The sequence below is a fragment of the Tubulanus polymorphus genome, chromosome 12 (assembly GCF_964204645.1).
Source record: "Tubulanus polymorphus chromosome 12, tnTubPoly1.2, whole genome shotgun sequence".
In the NCBI taxonomy this organism is placed as follows: domain Eukaryota; kingdom Metazoa; phylum Nemertea; class Palaeonemertea; order Tubulaniformes; family Tubulanidae; genus Tubulanus; species Tubulanus polymorphus.
Window position 1 is genome coordinate 8,475,671 of NC_134036.1, and position 13,021 is coordinate 8,488,691.

At 37.8% G+C, this 13,021-nt stretch overlaps 1 long non-coding RNA gene across 1 annotated transcript; it reads right to left on the reverse strand.

The window, feature by feature from the left end:
• Nucleotides 1-9,744: 9,744 nt before the first annotated feature.
• On the reverse strand, nt 9,745-12,426 carry LOC141914280 (uncharacterized). The gene is made up of 3 exons (XR_012620749.1): nt 12,312-12,426; nt 11,178-11,259; nt 9,745-9,989 (listed from the first exon to the last, which is right to left on the reverse strand). It is a non-coding gene; the product is annotated as an uncharacterized LOC141914280 (long non-coding RNA).
• Between the last annotated feature and the right edge of the window lie 595 nt (nt 12,427-13,021).

The window sequence follows — 13,021 nt, forward strand, 5'->3', positions numbered from 1 at the left end:
TGGATTCGGGTTATTTTTCTAATATAACAATATCGATGAGTCACTGTCTATTGTTAGGTGTTTATGTTGATTGTTGCTGATGTTTTGCCATGTATTTACCCTTTTAGTATTATAAGAATTATGCAATGGAATAGGAATGTAAGTTTTTAGAGATATATTGCAGGACTTATGTTGAATGAGATGACTTTATATTTTTACCTCCCTAGGCTTGTGTGATAATTTTCTGCTTTTGTGGACAAAAGCTTGAATATAGTGTAGGAGAGTTTAGCAAGGAGTATTTTTATCTGGAACTGCGGATTGTGTTTTTATGTTTAAATATTGTAATCAATATTTTGCCAGGTCATTTGTAGCTAAGAAAACATATTTGTAGATTTTTCCTATGTCCATTAATGGATCTAACCCTTAGTCTTTGTCACTTTTACCCGGATACCGTTTTGGCAGCTCAAGTAGGCTGTCTTGTTTATTGAGTATTTTGTCTACCTAGCGAACTGGCACTATTTTTGAATAAGTGATGTAATAGCAATATAAACAACTCTCAACTCACCTGCCCTCGCAACTAGTTTAGCTCTCATCAGGTAATTAGTGTCTTAATAGGTCATTAAGATTTGGATGAACCAATCGCTAGAAGTTTTGGTCACTAATTTCTTGATGGGAGTGTCTTAATCAACTTGGTTTTTGGCAGCACAGATTTGATCACTCTGTGCCTGCTTTCCAACTGATTAAGACGTAAAATAAACTGGTATTAACACATAAATTCAATCGTTTGAATTTTCAGGTGAGTTACATCCATTTTTCATAGTTAAATCTTATATATGTTTTGGCATAAATGTGTACCTAGGCTTAGCTGAGAAATCAGACCTTTATGTAACACGTACATTTGGTACTGAGAGTCAATTTTAATAGATTAGGTATTTAATCTAAAATGACGGCTAATGATTATTTGTTTGTAGAAATAGGCCTTTGTATTAAGTATGTAGTTAAAGAAAAGTCATTTTAGGACAATCTCAGTTACGATCTGATGAAGTATGAGTAATCAAGTAGTATAATATTCGATTCTATTCTGTGTATACTGTAACTAATTATCATCACTCTGTGCCTGCTATCCAACTGATTAAGACGTAAAATAAACTGGTATTAACACATAAATTCAATCGTTTGAATTTTCAGTTTTTGTAAAATTGGCAACGCGCAAAAAGTCCGTTGCTAAAGCTATGTACAGAAATTGTCGATGAGAAATTTTCATTTTGAAACACATTTTCTAGACAACATAGATTGCGTAGATATGTCGATTCGACCAAACTTATATTTGTAACATCGTCCAATGATGTAACAGTTTAATGAAAACAAAATTTCGATTACAAAATCTTTTAAATAGTATACGGCCGTTGATTATTCTATTCAGGTTGAATGAGTTTACACTGTTCCGAAAACCTTATTTATATAACGCCTTGCCCTGCGCGATTAAATGAGAGATCATTCGCTTTTGCATAACGTTACTGTATACGCAGTTATAGATTCGCGATAACAATGATAATGAAAATGGATAACGATAACGATAACAACGATGTTTACTCCTACAGCGCTATAGGTTCCTTGAAAAGTTCATAAACGATCTTCCAGACAATGATTATTTATTCATATTGATTAGAATTTTCTTGAGCTTAAAAGCTGAATTTCATTTTTGCACCTGGAAGAGATGTTTTGAATTTTCAACCGTACGCGCTGGTCTACGTAGAAAAAAAAACACGATTGTGATAGGAATGATGAACTGCCTATTTGATTACGAAATCCGGATTAGAATACGTCTGCTGAGAAAACTCGATGGGGGTTTAATGATTAGCTCGTAACATATATAGCATTGAGCGAACGAACATCGACTAGAATGACTGCGACCTTGGATAGTCGTCGCGTTCTGAGGCGTGATTTTCTCGGTTGCAACGTATAGATTTTACCATAAAATGCGCGAATGCAAAAAATAGAATTTCTGAATTCATATATACGCATGAGTATGGTATTATCATGCACCATAGCGGTATTGCCTCGAGGCTTGTGCGCTATTTGAGAGCAGACGTTTCTCATTGGAATCATATTTCTCGAATTGGATTCGGTGCCATGCAATGCATAACTTCGTGAGAGTACCACGAAACAGTCGACAACTTCTGCAACGTTTGTATTCTGTCGAATCGCCAACGTAGTTATTTCGCCGGTCGAAGGATATTTGGAAATTGCTCCGTGGTCTAATAGACACATACATCTCATTTATTTTATCGTATTTGTTATTGTTCGGTATGGAACAGCGACTGAGAGCGCTGTTTATAGCGTCGCTGATCGTCTGTCAAGTTCGCATCGCACGCGCTGATCGCGCAGACTCTATCGATGAATCGTCTGTGACGGTAAGTTCGTCTTGTAACAACACGTGGTATCCGCTAGATTCCACGTCCGGTTACATCGTTTCACCGAATTACCCGTCGTTTACGCGCGGTGTTGAATGTCGTTGGTTCATCAACAGCTCTTTATCGGGAACTTTTCACGTCCAAGTTTACTACGATATCGAGCCGTCAATATTCTGCAGTGTTAACTATCTGTTCGCTGATGGAAAAATCGCCTGCGGTGATGGAAAACATGAAATCCACCGTAACGATTCGATCTCGTTGATGTTTAGGAATAACGTCGATGTTGCGCGAGGTAGTCGGGTGTATATCGTATACCGTTATGAACGAAGCCGATTAGAAATCAGCCACAACTGCGGAAAATATAATCTCAAAATGAATGAATTAAAAACGCCAATGGGATACCAATATGAATTAACCTCGCATTTATGTAAAATTTTTCTTGAATGGGTCGGAATGGCAAGTGGTTTAGCGATGAATTTAACACTCATCAAGTTTAGCTCGAGTGATTACGTCAGCATTCACGACGGATGGAACACCAGCAGCGAACCTATTGCTTATATACGGCAACAAACTGGGCATCCACCATCGTCCTTTTACACTAAAACAAACAAAGCAGTTTTAATCTCACGCGTGTCATCTTTCCAGTCACAGCTTCTCGTCCAAATCTACAAAATATCAGATTGGAACGTCTCTAATCCGTTGATTCAGATATCTAATAACGAGTCGGGAGTGCTCATTCCCAATGACAACAGTTTACACGTAATGACTCGATCAAAACACTTACACTGCTGGTCAATCACAGTGCAGGTGTTACAGTACGTCGTCTTCAACTGGACACGTGATCTCGTCACATCCGGTGACGTCATTGCTGTATATAAACTAGAAGGGTTACGCGCTGTGGGAACTGATATTTTACTCGGTTACAACTACCTGAAATCACTGAGTGTCAAATCTGACGGCTTTCTCGTCATATTGTGCCTTTTGAAGAGAACGGTTCATGAAAATACGAAATTTGAAATAAACTTTAACGTGAGATCACTATCGATAGAAAATGTAAAGGTTTTTAACAGGCGGGTGAGTAACTATTATTTAAGGTTACATCATAACAATATCAAAATTAATACATAATAACTTTGTTTATAATGGTTCAATATGTTTAGGTGTCTGTGAAACGAGTGTGGTTCATGTCAGCTTCACTGTTCCCAACTCTACAGAACTCGATGAGTTATCGCATCACGAGACCCATGTTCAAATGGAAAGTCGATATTTATGAAGAGAATTTGGAACTGACAGTTTTATCAGAGAACTGCGAACGAGCTGGATTTTACATATACGATGGTGGTAATTTCACGGCTAGACGATACGGTCCGTATTGTCCCGGTAATAAATATGGTCGATCCGTCGTAAGTCTGATTACATCAGGTGGATCAGTTATTGTGGTAGCGTATGCTTATCCCTGGGACGGTCAGTTGAAAATAAACAAGAAATCATTCCTAAGATTTCGACCTACTGACTGTGACGGCTATGTTTTAAAGGAGAGGGTACGTCAGATCAATATGACGTCACACTGTCTCGTGATTACCCCCGAAAACCGGCGCCTTCCATTGAGAAACATTTATATACTTTCAGAACACGAATATCAAATTGACCGATGTTTCCAGGATCATTTTTTATTCAGATTCTGTTACACGCGGTTGAGTAGTCAGTTCCTTGGTAACGGTCTCGTGTTAAACACTGTACGTGTATCCAGTAGTGAAGCGTTCGTGTCGTATCCATTACTAGTTGAACTACGACGTAAATGTCAACGGTTGTTGAAAATAAGGGAACGACAAAGTAACGTCGCGGTAACGTGTGGAATCATTCAGTCACCAAACTACCCAGGATTGGCTGATTTCCCCAGCGAACCATTGACATATAAGATACACGTTCGAACTAGGTATGAATTTCTATACTTTAGATTCATAATCAAATATATCGTAAGGATATCGTGTACAAAAGCAGGACGGCTAAGGAGCGATCCGATTGTTATCAAACGTAGAATCGCTATAAGCGCCGACCAATCGCAGCAGCACGAAAGTAAAATATGTGACAATAACGCGATACCGGGACTTGTATTTTATAGTCTCTATCACATGGATGCGCTAATAGAGGTACAAGGTGAGATCCCGACATTTCAAATACAATACACATTAGAACAGTCGTTACCGGTAAAACAGTTTGAAAATGTCTGTAAATCAGGGTTTCTAGATTCGGGAATTTCATGCGTGAAATACATCAGAGACGAACGTCTGAATTGGGAGAATGCTGAATTGTATTGTAGACAGAAATACGCGGGACATCTACTCAGTATCAACTCAGAACAGGAAATGATTAACATTAAAACATTATTCGCTACGAAGCTTCTTAAACAGGCATATTCAAAGAAAGCCCTCATTATAATGATTGGATTAAAACTGCAGGTAAGTTTGAAGCATCTTGCGAAAATTCTACGTTCGTAAATGGAACTTCACATCGTGGAATTACATGTTTCATTCCATTTTCTAGCCCAATACTGGATACTACAGGTGGAGTGATGGGAAACCATTGAGCTACACAGAGTGGTATAAACCTACAAATAACGAAACGATACCGGACGTTATTCAAGGGTTGATATCTCCTCTTAGAAAACAACCGATAAATGACGTCAATATGGCGTGTACAGTGATGACACTGAATAATCCACGAGGATCAGCGAACTGGGCTCGATTTCCCTGCAAAATCGAAGAGGTTCACACGACTTTCATTTGTGAAACAGAAAGAATCGAAATCGAAAATACAACATTCAGAACGATGAACGACACATTTTTGATACGGGGAAAAACGTCTAACGAAAGTATCAATGTTTCAAGCTGCACGGTTGGATGGGTAAGAATAAATGATCAATGCTATCAAATACTGACAGACTGGAACAAATATCGAAGTTTAGATACAGAAACTGCGACCGAGATGTGTCGTAGCATCCGTGGTGAAATAGGCACTGTGAAAACCGGTTACGTAGAAAATGTAACAATGAACTTGATAGGAATATTTCACTTTCAACATCAATATAGCTCAATACTCATCATGACTTCTAACGATACCCTGCAAGTTATAAACCCAATAATCACTAGAGATGAAATAACTTATATTCAAACGGTTAGATGGAAGATAAAACAGTTTGAAAATGCGACAGATACAGCGCATTCTGTCCTGTGTTCATACAATGTAACTGGTGAAAAGTTAGCTTCTACAAGTGGTTGTAAATCGTGGCAGTTTAAATGTAACGATCAAAGATGTATCAGTGACCATCGCGTATGTGATACCAGACACGACTGTCAGCACGGTGAAGATGAACTCAATTGTACGGATATCAATTTTCACAGTCAGTTTCAATGCAATGATGGTCAGATTATATCAATAAGTGGTTTCTGTGATTTCATACAGGATTGTGCAGATGATTCCGATGAGAACTCGTGTTTTCATCCCCCGTGTTTGTCCAGACAATTTCGTTGTAAAAGTGGTCAATGTGTCAGTAGGTCAATGATATGTGATGGATTCATTAATTGTAGAGATGGTTCGGATGAAATGGGATGCACCGCTCAACTCTGTCAGGGGTTTTTGTGTAACAGTGGAGACTGTATCAGTTTTCAGTTGTATCAGGATGGTGTCGTGGATTGTAGCGGAAGCCTTGAAGAAGATGAATTAGTAACAACAACTAATGTTACAGTGAATCCTACGATACATTGTAATAATGAAAACCACTGTACGACTAACTTCGCAAATCTATGTACGGAATCTGATGAACAAAGATGTTCTTTCAATTCTCCTCATTGTTATTCAAGACGTCACAGATGTATTCTAGAAAGAATGACAAATGGTTTCCCAGTTTGTAGAAATCTCGAGCACGTGTTGAGATGTGAAGAATTTGAATGTCCAGCTAGTACTGTTAAATGTCCAGCATCGTACTGTATACCGATCAGACAGGTGTGCGATGGACACTCGGATTGTCCTAATTCAGAAGATGAAAAAAATTGCGCGACATTTTCATGTCCAGGAATGTTCAAATGTGGTCAGGAAAGTCGATGTATTCCACAATCTGAAGTTTGTGACGGCGTCGTACATTGTAAAAATACAACTGATGACGAGGCTTTCTGTAATACCACGTGTCCTAGAGTGTGTATATGTCAAGGACATTTAATTGAGTGTGGAAATACTGGTTTGACAAATATTACCGGACTTTTCTCGGCATCAACAAGAGTTTTGATGTTGTCAAATAACCGAATTGTCTTAAACGTGGCAACATTTTTTCCACATGTTTATCTTCAAGTACTGAACATCTCTTGCAATGAATTGTCTTATATTTTACCAAACTCGTTCTTAAGCCTGCATAATCTACATACATTAGACCTGACGTACAACAACATAACATCATTATCCGCAAATACATTCACCGGTTTGTATAGATTGAAGGAATTATTCATAACTGAAAATCCGATTCAATATTTGCAGGAAAGCAGTTTCTTAGGTTTGAGGTCACTCAAAATTCTTGATCTTCATGGACTTCGTATATTGGTGATTTCTGAACGTGCCTTTGTGGGTTTATCTACATTAAAGTCGTTGAATATTAGCAGAAACAGAATCAATCATATTTCGCTTTACGCATTTTATGGAATAAATTCACTTGAAATTTTGGATATAACCAACAATTACGAAGTTATTTCAGTCGACAAAAATGTTTTCGACAATTTGACGTCATTGATTTCGCTAAGGTCGGATGCTTACAAATTTTGCTGCATGGCTCCGAATGTTGACCAGTGCCTTCCTAAAGCTGATCAATTTTCCTCCTGTTCTGATCTCATGGGTAACACAGTCCTCAGAGCTATTATTTGGGTCATAGCTTCATTCAGTCTTATCGCTAACGGAATTGTCATTACTCTTCGTGTCAAAACGATTCGATTCTCTTCAAATCAATCTTCAGACATCATCATCATCAATGTGGCTTTGTGTGACTTCATAATGTCTATATATTTGTTTTCGATCGCTGGAGCCGATTATATTTATAAAGGCAGCTACTTTCTCTATTCGGAATTATGGACGGACAGTTTGTTTTGTCGTCTTGCTGGGATCCTGGTGTCTATTTCCTGTGAAGGTTCATTGACGTTTTTGCTTGTGATGACGCGTCATCGATTTTTGAATATCGTTAATCCATTTTCTGGAAGCCCGATTACTTCACCGCGATATGTATGCATTATTTGCTGTTTATGCTGGACCTTCTTGTGCGCTATTGCATTACTACCACTTACACCTTTCCCTTACTTTGGAAACAATTACTACGGCTCAACCGGAGTTTGTTTACCTATGAATTTAATTTCAATTGATGTCAACGCCTGGCAATATTCTTTCGCTATTTTTGCCGTCTTTAACTCTGTCATACTTGCTACAATAATGGCGACCTACGCGCAAATGTACAGACTCGTATCTGTAAGCAGGTCGTTTTCGGGTAGAATTGACCCTACCGAACTAGTTTTGGCACGCAGGAGTTTGGTGATAAATCTTTGTAATTTATTTTGCTGGCTGCCGTTAATTATCGTTCAGTTTTGCGCGGTATTTCGGGTAGAAATACCGAATAAGGTGGCGGCTTGGCTGGCAGTTCTTTTCTTACCGATCAACTCGTCCCTCAATCCCCTTCTTTACACAATACTGAATATCGATATGAAATCCATACGAGCAAAAACTAAACGCAGGTAACACAAAAACATCGAAAAGATAATTGAAATAGCTATAGTTAGACCCCAACGCAGAGTGGTTTGTATACAGTGCCAGCTGCAGTTGGGATATTTGATGTTGGAACTTTGCAAACGAAATACACTATACATCACTGTGATATGTTTTATTCACCTTTCACCGCTTACTTCATATTGAACATTCTCAATTCACTAAATTAACTCAATCAAGATTTAACGATATTTGAAAGTATTATATTTTTGGGAAAATGACTGTTAATTAATAGGGAAGTTATTTGTATAGAATAAGAACAAGAAATTCAGAATAAAGCTAAACAATAATAATAGGGGAAAAAACGAACGCTCGCAACGTAAGCCGTTTTCATAGAAAAATGTATTCGTGAAAATTGTCGTGCAATATAGTTTTAGGTCAGAAGCTCCTTCGTTGATGGTGATTTCAGGAGATTTTGACCCAAAACTGGTGGAGACCCCGTCCTCCCAAGTTATTCGAACATGATGGCATCGCTACACTCAGCCACGATATGAGCCTCTGCCACAATAGACCGGGTGCGCAGGTACATGCGCAGCTTTGTCGAACGAAAACTTGCTGCACCAATCAGATTGCTCGTTGTATAATCGCTGTGGTAAATTTCACGGAAGGAATATGTATACAAGGGAAAACTCTGGCTAAAAATAAAACGGGATATCTGATTGGCTTATTATGACATCATCTAAGCTGCGCGTGTAGCTGCGCACTCGGTCTAGTATGGCAGGGCTACGTACCGTGGCAATCTCGATACCATCGGGTTCGAATCCCTGCCGGGGGAGGATGGGAGACCCCGAGCACGAGCGTAAGTTTCGAATATTCTTAATAGATAATGCATTTCGAAACTATGAAGTATAATCTGCGTAACAAAACAATACTAAGTGAGACAAAGGTGATTAAGGTAAAATTTTGACGGAGAAGTACGCCCCCGATCGTCAGTGGTAAACTCCTTATCTTAGTGGTAAACTCCTTAACCTAGAACCGTTCAAGCTGCCCAATCAGCGGCCCGTATTTGATGGTACGGCGGTACACACAGCTGACCTAGTTTTTTGTGCACAAGGCTATTATTAGTTAATTATCTGAAACGTTTGTTAAATGTATTAAACAAAAAAGTCATATCAATTCTTGCTTAATGTAATTGTTGTCGTTGAATTAACAACCTGTCTTATTAAGTATTTTACTTCAATTGGGCTTAATTGACTTCAATTCACTAATCGATAAAATCGATAACGGTATCGATTTAACTGGGTGGTATAACGTTTGATTTTAATCGTGATCCATTATTCACAAAGAAATTGAACACTGGACAAATATGAATACCAATCTGATATGTTAAACGAAGAATGACCACACTCAAACGTGGAGAAAAGATGACACGATAAATTAACCAACGATGACGATCTCTGAGTCGAGGTAGAACGTTGCGTCATTTTATTTTTTAAATGAATCAATTCTGTGTTTTTCACAACTTTTGATATCTTTATATTGTGGGGTTGTTGCGACGCATCCAATTAACCACTTGAGAACCATAAACAACAAAGCCGGTCATTGATTTATTACGCAGTTTTATTGAATCTCGTTATATTCCGACATTTGACGACTGAGTGACGAATGTAGATTTGAAATTCGAGATTGTTTCTCAACAATCTGACCGTGGTTCAGATTCACAATCGGATATTTTCCAAAACCACCACAATTTTATCCGATTATAAACCCTTATCAGGGACGATTATGAACAAGTTCCGATTTTACAATTGCGGTTGCAACACTCCACACTATAGCCGCAAATATTGCCATTTCTTGTGCAACCTATATCAAAAAGGCGTGGAATTTGAAAATAGAATTTTACACTTTTAAACGATTTTTTTTTACTAACATTTAGAAACAAAAACAAAAGCAGAACATCAACGGAAATATAGGACCGATGAAGAACCGAACGATGAGACTGAAAGTAATTCGTGCATACGAGGTCAATAGCGAACAATTATGATAATTACTTTTTCAGAATAATATGATGATATAGGCCTACTGTCTCGGAACAAAATTCGATTGATTAAAAAAAAACTATAAGTTTACTGCTAATCGCGACTCCAATTTATGTTTTTCATGATATCCAATGAAATAATGAAAAACATGTCTACGGTGACGGAAGTCTGTACTATATATGCGTACGCGCAGGCGTTTGGGTATAGAGTTTGGGTTAGGTGAGGCATTAAAGATTAACTTTCGTCACAGGTCTGTGCTATGTGCTTCAGTGAATAAAGCACTGGGATATTGCTAGACATTGTTGCTTTGGTTTCGAATACCAATATTGCAAGTCAGAATTATACTGTATCACGGACTCCCGTAACCGAGGCCACGGCGAATTTCAATTTCTTTTCACGAGAAAGCAAATAAAATGAAATAAAATAAAATAAAAGCAAATAAAAGACCAAGAAAAATAATGCGGATGAGATAAGCGAGGTGAATGATTTAGGAACAATAATAATAGTTGCGTTTATCGCAGAGATGGGAGTTAGAGTAGCTGGATCAGGTGAGAATGTATTTTTCGTTTTGCGTCCGAGGGAATATTTACTTGTTGCAAACGAATTGCTTGGAAGTTGTAGATTTTGCCAAATAATGGCGAGTAATGTGGAGTAGACTTGGAAATTCCGTTTTGTGATCCCTGCACAAACGCCCATGCGCAAATCCATCCTGTGCTCCGGCTAACTTGATTAATAGAGGAAGCCATTACGTATAAACGGACAATCCGTCGAGCTCCTTCTACGGCTGTTTCGATGGAAATATTTTCCTATTCACTTTTGAATGGGCCAGTACCGGCAAACGATCATGCTTGTGTATTTAATGTTACATGGACTTAAGTGATGACGTAAAGATCCTAAAGTTTCCCGATCTCTAAGTCTCGGTAATCGGTCAACCTGTTGAAAAATTATGGTCCGAATAGAACCGAGAGACTAGGTCGGAGTCTATAGTATTATATTCATTACCGTTACTTACCTTCTGCTAATGATGCAGCACTGGCCAAAATCACAACAATAGTAAATACGCGGGTCATTAAATGAATGATCATTTTCGATGCCTAGAAATACGATAAACGTATAAGCAATTTTGCATTTCGAGGATCTCAAATTCACATCGTTGAACGGTTTTCAATGTGCCCTCGATGATCAACCTCAAATAACCAGGGGCGAGTTGCAAAGTCGCCCAAAAGTGGCCATAAATCTTAAGACAGGTATTAAGTTGTTAGTTTGGCTCTGAAACGAAGTTGGACTTAGACTTGTCTGGAAGTTTAAGCCATGACTAAGCAACCAGCCCCAGGTCTAAAGTAATACGTGAGTTATAGATTAGTTTCATTTCAATTAGATAAAATTCCCATTTTAGTCTTAGGATTCGGTTGAGTGGAATAGGTTACTTAGCACAGTTAGAGCTTATTTAGCACAGTTAGGCCATATAAGTTAGAAATTTTGAATTAAACGACACGCGACGAAGCCAAAATTCATATTTTCATCTGGAAGTAATTACAATATATTACTAAACTAGACGGTATGATCACTGACACATCATTTAAGATTAAATGTCACGTTAAATTCAAATGAAGTGACGTTTTAGCCAGGAACTAAATGGCATAATATGCATATGAAGGTGCCGGGCCCGCAGAACCATCAAATCTAACATTTAAAAAATTCACCGACTACCACAACAAAGACATTCCTCGTGTATGTACCATTTCCAGAGTCCAGTTCCACAGTTCCGAGTTTAGACTTAACTCCGGGTCAACTTACTTTAATTCAGAGTTAACTCCAACTCAAAAGTGTGGAACTAATGCACAATTCACGTGGAAATTAAATGGAATATATCCCAGCAGAATTGAATCCACTACAAGGACTACACATTTCTAGCCCCCCTGATCCTCATTTTTTTAATCTTAACCCAGACACTATCTTCAGATTAGCGATAACAAATCATGATTTCTACTTAAGTTTAAACGAGTGTTTGCGGGCATTTCATTAATAACATTTGTAGAAACTAATGAATCATTTAATATACACGTTACTCGTTTATATATTTATTTCATGCTAGACTGCGTGTTGTTCATCGTTAGATCTTGTAATTTATTTTGCCGAAACTTACTTTATCTGTGCGACGTCTACCACGCTGCTGCTCTAAACGTAATGGTATAATGTGATATAGAAGCGCAGAGAGTCAAGACGCAGTTTACGATATTTGCCTTTCCATTCGTGATAATATTGATTTTTCACTAGAAATGTCAGTAATTCGAACCTTATCTGCAACAGGTGTTCAATCATGTGCTCTTCGTTGAAATTTCTACACGTGTCATGGGTGCTATTGCCACTGACAGCTTCAATATTGAATGATTTACTGTAATGAGTGTTAAAGATGATAATGTCCAGAGGAATTGATTGGCGTGTAATATGCTCCTTTAAATCTTAGAGTATTCATGGAAATCATACGATTTGGATAATTCTGTCATGAAATCTCGTTTTTTTTCAATCAAGCTTTGCTTTTTAATCCTACACGAGAAGTAAATTTGATATCGATGTCGACTATTGATATCGAGATGCTGGTCTACGATAAGAAGCTATGCATGCCGATTTATACTTTTGAATGTAAAATTATTTTGTATCGAGATCTATTTATGCTAAATGAATGTCACCTACGAAATATTTACATGAGAAAAATAATTCCACAATATGAAATACATTTTCGGATATTCGGCTTTCGGGAATTACGTTGCTGCTAAGATGACTACATGATATAATATTCTTTTCAAAATGTTTATTGGGTTGGAGAAATGACCCGAGTGAAAAAACATGTCCTAC